The sequence below is a fragment of the Lathyrus oleraceus genome, chromosome 5 (assembly GCF_024323335.1).
Source record: "Lathyrus oleraceus cultivar Zhongwan6 chromosome 5, CAAS_Psat_ZW6_1.0, whole genome shotgun sequence".
NCBI classification, from domain to species: Eukaryota; Viridiplantae; Streptophyta; class Magnoliopsida; order Fabales; family Fabaceae; genus Lathyrus; species Lathyrus oleraceus.
The window spans coordinates 95,786,794-95,793,841 of NC_066583.1; the positions used below are offsets into that span (position 1 = coordinate 95,786,794).

Below are 7,048 nucleotides of genomic sequence, written 5' to 3' on the forward strand. Positions count from 1 at the left end.
AAGAAGGTACTTAAATCTCTTACTCCTCACTTTGATTACATTGTTGTAGTAATTGAACATTCTAAGGATCTTAGCACCATAAGGATAGAAGAGCTGCAAAGCGGTATAGAGGCATAAAAGTTGCGTCTGATTGAGAGAAACTCTAAAATGGAGGTAGAGCAACAGGCTTTAAAAGAAGCTTCTGGTAAGAAATATCAGAATCAGTCTTGGTCATAAAGCAGGAAGAGATCTGATGGTATTCAGAATTCAGAAACCTCAACTTCTGGAAGACAAAAGAATGCTCAAAAGGGGAAGGAGAAGTATGAAAAGAAGAAAGTTCAGTGCTACTATTGTAAGAAGTTTGGCCACTTCGTGTTGATTGTTGGTCAAACAAGGAAAGGAAGTCAGAAGAAGCAAACGCGACCAAAAAAGATTCTAATGATAAATATGTGCTACTGATGGCTTCTGAATTTGATGATGCGTATTTGACAGACTGATGGTATATGGACATTAGCTGCTCAAATCATCTTACTGAAAATAAGAGATGACTGGTTGATTTTGACCCTAGGAAGAGGACCAATATCAGATGTGTTGATGATAAATACCTCAATGTGTTGATGATAAATACCTCAATGCCTTGATTCTCACAACTATGGACGATGAAGAGCTCTCACACCCCGTGAACTCTGATGCAGTTAAAAAATACTATGCCTAACAAAAACCCGCTAAATCGAAAACCTGAAAGGGCGATTTAGGCAAAAAAAGGGTATCCCGGTGGACTGAAAACCCGAAAGGGCGGTCCAGGCAAAAGTTAGGGATGAATAAAAATGGTAGCTCGCTAAGTTGAAAACCTGAAAAGGCGACTTAGGCAAAAAGGAGCGTCCCGGTGGATCGAAAACCCGAAAGGGCGATCCAGGCAAAAGTTAGGGGCATAAAGGCATAAACTGCATCAGTTGTTACTGATTAACGCCTAAGAATTTGAAGTGGAAGATTAATCCGGTCACTCCCCTTAGGAGCAAGGTTTTTGGGGGATCATATCTAGTAGGGATGTTAGTGGTCACTGAATTCAATGTAAACCTTTCCTTATTGCCATTTTCAAAAAATGTAACACTCTATGGAGCTACGCCATTTGTGTGCTACCATTCTTGAATAAAATACAAGTTTTCCCAAACATTGTTAATTTGTGTTCATCTATGCTTTTCTTTGTTATGTAAAATGTCATTTATTTGTTAATAATGAAGTTTTGAAACTTGGAAAAAGAATTTGAAACTTAGAACAAATTTACTTTGATACATATGAAAATCGAAGGAAAATCTTTTGTTTCCCCAAAAGCCTCGAGGTTGCATAAATGTTCCTAGAGCACCAACAAAAGTCCCCATGGAATACAACTTATTAATCCTCTAGAAGGATGAACCTTTGGTTATTTATGACTGTCAATCATGTTAGTTTCTCCTCTGGATGCGCCTGTTAACCGTACGGGTATGAGTTATTGGTGTTGAGGAATCAGAATCTCTGTCCCTACAAACACCCAGTCTGCTAAGTGTCAGCATTCTCATAATCATGATCATTCATATATCATGCATAAAAGGAAATTCAAATCATGCATAGCCGAAATGTACTCCGTGCTCATTTTGCATTGACCCAGGTCTCGTTGTCGATCCTAGATCCTTTGACCTCTAATTCCAGTTTGTCTTTGGTATCCTTAAACCAACATCCGGTTTTCGCAGTCATTTTCAAGTCCAATCGTTGTTGGCAAAATCCGTTAAAAGCTGGTTGTAGTCCATTGCTTACGGTCAGAGTTCAATTATTGTTATTCCAATATCGAGTCATATATGAACTTGTTGTTCAATACTATTCAGGTCATATATGAATCTGTCGTTGAGCTTTATTCCGGTATCAGGTCATACTTGAACCTGTACTGAAGATTTTTTTCTCTGTTTGTTCAATACCATTCAGGTCATGTTTGAACCTGTTGTTGAGCTTTATTCCGGTGTCAGGTCATACTTGAACCTGCTCTGAAGAGTTTTTCCAACTTTTGTTCAATACTATTCAGGTCATGTTTGAACCTGTTGTTGAGCTTTATTCCGGTGTCAGGTCATACTTGAACCTGCTCTGAAGAGTTTTTCCAACTTTTGTTCAATACTACTCAGGTCATGTTTGAACCTGTTGTTGAGCTTTTATTCCGGTGTCAGGTCATACTTGAACCTGCTCTGAAGAGTTTTTCCAATTTTTGTTCAATCCTATTCAGGTCATATATGAACCTGTTATTGAACTTTTATCCATTGTCAGGTCATATATGAACCTGTCGTTCAATCCTATTCAGGTCATATATGAACCTGTTATTGAACTTTAATCCATTTGTCAGGTCATATCTGAACCTGTTGTTGAACCCTTATTCCGGTGTCAGGTCATACATGAACCTGTACTGAAGATTTTTTTTTCTTTCTGTTTGTTCAATACTATTTAGGTCATATATGAACCTGTTGTTGAGCCCTTATTCCAGTGTCAGGTCATATATGAACCTGTTCCGAAGAGTCTTTCTCTATGATTGTTCCAGTATTATCAGGTCATATATGAACATGTTGATACACTCTTTTTGAATTTTTTTTCTAAGTTTGTTAGGTCATATCTGAACCTGCCGTCAGAATTTCTTGATATCCCCCAGCATTGTCATGGTCATATATGAACCTGTTTCTGTCGTATCTTATTCCATTTCTGCCAGGTCATATCTGAACCTGTTGTGACATTTTCTTTCTTGTTCGGGTCTAGTAAGTCATGTATGAACTTACTACCGAAACCTCTTGTACTCTGAATGTTATTTATCAACTTTCACTTTGAGTACTCCCCAGTGTGTGTCTGTTTCTCCAGCAGGATTTGTTTTCCCCAGCGAAAGTTTGTTTTTTACCATTTGTCTGTCTCCCTGTGGGTCATCAGTATTCCCCACAGATTGGCCTGTCCAGTAGCATCTCCTGTCAAGGGTCCACCATATCCCTAGCAGATAAAAATTACAAAAAAAATCATGCATCCATGCATATCATATCATGTCATATCATGTCATATCATATCATATCATGTCATATCATGTCATATCATATCATATCATGTCATATCATGTCATATCATGTCATATCATGTCATATCATGTCATATCATATCATATCATATCATATCATGTCACATCATGTCATAGGGATTCAGGATCAAAATCCGGGTCTTCTTAGAATTTAACCATCTCCCACTATGATCATATGAAGAGTGTCCTGCTTCATATTCTCTAGCTGAAGACGCTTAAATAGGGGCAACTGTCATACCCCGATTTTGGTCCTGAATTTTTATTTTTATTTGGCACTTGGCCTAAAATTCATTTTGCATACATTCATTCCCAAATCCATTTTGTTTATTGATAGACGTTGGTCATTATCTAGCTTCTTGATCATGGTGTTTTTTATTATAAAATGGATTTTAATTATTTGACTTTTTTTAATTTTCAATTTGATTTTAATTTCGAATTAAGTTTAATTCCAAATTTCAACTTAATCTTAATTGTTTATTTTACTAATGATTCAAACTCTAATTGATTTTAATTTCCAAATAAATGTTAGAGTTGATATCAAAGTAATTTTAATGAATTATAGATTAATTTGATTTTAATTTGGTTTTTGCTGTTTTGATTATTATTATTTAAATTGATATTTAGATTAGTCTTAGATTATTTCTGAAATCCATATCCATTTTTATAACCAAATATCCATTTATCCATTAACTCTTTTAACAACCATCTCCATCAGAATCCCCCACCATGTTTTTTCACTATACCAATCCTAGGGTCAAATTGGTATGGCTTTTAGTTCTGTTTGTTCTACTGGCGAGGTCACATATAATTATGCCATTTGGATTAGTAGCATACTTGACTTTGCTTTCAGTTTGGAATCTACCAAGAAATGTTTGGATGGATCAATTAGGGCGAGTTTATTTTCTATCGGCATTGTTATTCATAACAACATGGCTTGGCTCAGATGGCATTCCTGCACTTGTCCAGCCGAGAACTCCACCACTTGCTGTGACAGGGATTCCTAATCTTCATGCATCTTTAACGGGCTACTCAGATGTAATCTCAAAGTTAGGTCCATTAACCTTTACGAGGAAAGGATTATCTGTAGGAAGCACGGTTTTACGGTATTTCAAAGTGCAAGTCTCTGTCTCACAACCACAACACCTGGATAACTAGCATCTGCATTACGATGGTTTATGCTTCCTGAGATACATAGGCGTATCTGTACCATAAATTGTGCTCCCTTTTACTGTCATTGAGATTTATCAGTTTAGTTTTGGACGAGGTCCGGAACATTGCAATGGGAATTGTATCTCGTAGGGTAAATTGGAAACAACTAACTGTTATGGAAATAACTGATATTTTCTTTAACTACTTCCGTCGCATTTTCAAAAATATTTTCAGCCATGCAGAGCAAATTTCTCAGGCCTTGGTAGCTAGATGTTTTAAAGGGGACGTTGAGAGTCACGAAATTTATTTCTTGTCTGAATCATTTTTGGAATGGCAGATGTTAGATTCACCACTTTTGGCACTGGCTTTTGAAAGGGTTTGCGATGGAAAGGCTACTTGGAAACTTTCTTCTACAAGTGTCTCAACGGATTGCTTCAAAGTTGAAACCAAATGTTTGGATTATACGTTTTCAAAAGCCAGACAAGTCATTGTACATCTATGTGGTTTTCTTACATTACACAATACATAGAATGCGTTATGTGGATAACAGATGGTCCCTCTCGATACCATAAGAAGCTCATAACAAATATCCGCATCCTTTTGATCAGGCTTTACCTAGAGAATGAGGAGGAGGAGTTCCTAATAATCTTAGTAATGAGCAGAGCTAAATGATATTGATGCCTGGAAACGCTGCCACTGTCATAGTGGGTTTTGAACTCTTGTAACATAGCAAATAATATCAAATCCTCCGGCATATATAAGAACCTTGATTCCATCCTCAAGAAGTACTGGAATATCTTTTTCATAATTTAACATCCAGCCTGCACCTCTGATAAACCAAACCAAGAGTCATGTGGAACGTCGCGTCATTTGCAATATGCTTTGAGCAATCGAGGGTCGTGCATTCCGAAGGGAAGTCACGGTTTAACTTTGGATGGAAAACTTTTGTTGTGTTTCCTGTGAAAAAATAAATGAATTAATGAGGACATGAAGAAAGCAATTATTGGTTGCCAAAGAAGCAAGAAGAGTGGATATACTCTCTGTACAAATTTCCTTAGCCCACAGAATTCTCACAGCAACCAAAGCATACACAGAAATGCATAAGGTCGTAGAAAAGATTCAAATTGAAAAAACTCACACCTTCAACTGAGTACTCTTGCAAGGCCTCTATTCACTAACACGGGGATTTTGGGTGCAACAGAAGCTGAAGGGATGACGCCTTTTGAACGCAACAGTGGAACGACTGGCTGCATCAAATATATTCCTTATTGCAAAGCGCAAGAATGCGAACCAGGACGTGTTTTGCTTCTCTGCTAAACTGCCTCGAGGGGTACCACTTTTAATCGAACTTACCACAGTAGTTGGAAACCCTGGCGTCAAATCTGCAATCAAGACACCAAACCCTGCATTCACCACAAACAAGACACCACAATGACATGATCATGTACTACACTTACAGCGGTTAATTGGACAAGACAACTCATTTGGATTTGGTATTGAATTCACCTTGGCAAGTATCCTGCAATCATGGTCCTGTAGCAGCCATGACCCTATCATCACCCTATGGATTCATGCCAATCATGGCCAAAACAGTAGACATACATCATCAAAACCTTGGTTCTGTACAACACCACATTAGGACTGCAGCGATCCAAATAAGACCACACCAGGGCAGTGGATTTGCAAGGTTGGACATCCATTACATTGGCCTGCAAAATCAACACGTTACCATGGGGTTTTGAGCAGAAACAGGCCAAGGATGCATATGCTACTAACCACATGGAATTTGGCTTTGACCAACTCAATTGGTATTAATCCTGCTAGCATCATCCCATCCCCATTTGAAACACATGTTGCCAACTCAATGCTGCATTTTACCTTCCCTTGTCTGTCCTGTTATGGCATTGCATTCTGTCTCGTGCTTATACTGTTCTAACTACAAGTATGATTGACAATAAGTCACAACAGAAGATGATAAAACGGTCGCGGATTATTGTTATGAAACAAACATAAACTTACCAAGCAATTGAGCTGCGATATCTCACAAGCCATCCCAAAACCGAGAAACAGCCCGTGAAACCGGGTCTGCATTGCTATTGTTACGAAGACAAAACCGCGGTGTGGTTTCACTCACATCCTTGGCAGTTGTAATCCAATCTGGTCAAGAGCTGGAAAAATCAGATGCTTCTCATTCTGAAAGACAAAAAAAAACTAAGGGATCCTCTGTGAATGTTCTGTTATTCAACCTTCGACATCCGAAGAATTCCCAGTGTAAACTTATTCAACCTATGACTCTAAAAAAGGACTTAGAGAGGAAGCAAGAGTTACTAGAGGGCTTACTTTTTGACTTTAGGTTGTTGCAGGAATCGGCTTCTAACAGTAAGGAAATTAAGGACCAAACTGAGCAGTTTATAATTTCTCTAAGCCAAGCTCGGTATGAGCTAGAGATTGAATCAAGTCAGCTTGATAATATACTGATTCAAAACAGAAAACTTGAAGCTTCTCTTGCTGACACTGAAAAGGTCTTAACTAGATCAAATTATGACCTTGAGCTTGCTAAAGAATCAATTGAGAAATTTGCTGATCAAAATTTTCACTGCAGTAAAAGATAAAACAATTAGTCAAAAGCTGTGAAATTTCAAAGAATACCCGAATTGGCATTAAGACAAAAAATGAAGAAGAAAGCGTGAGTTCATAGTACCGTTTCCGGATTGTAGCATCAAACAGGATAAATTTGTTTCTGAGCACACAAAAGCACTTCTAGAAATTTTCTCCATTGAACCTTTGGGTACCAAATCAAAACCCTAATCTGCAAATATAAATAGAAAAAAAGCGAATCAGAGTAGG

The 7,048-nt window shown here is 37.8% G+C and overlaps 1 long non-coding RNA gene and 1 pseudogene across 1 annotated transcript; one reads left to right on the top strand and one right to left on the bottom strand.

Moving 5' to 3' along the window:
• Window positions 1-3,778: 3,778 nt before the first annotated feature.
• Window positions 3,779-4,573, top strand: LOC127078948 (protein ABCI12, chloroplastic-like; annotated as a pseudogene).
• A 68-nt stretch (window positions 4,574-4,641) lies between these two features.
• LOC127084270 (uncharacterized) lies at window positions 4,642-5,435 on the bottom strand. Its single transcript, XR_007788672.1, has 2 exons — window positions 5,342-5,435; window positions 4,642-5,158 (listed from the first exon to the last, which is right to left on the bottom strand). It is a non-coding gene; the product is annotated as an uncharacterized LOC127084270 (long non-coding RNA).
• Between the last annotated feature and the right edge of the window lie 1,613 nt (window positions 5,436-7,048).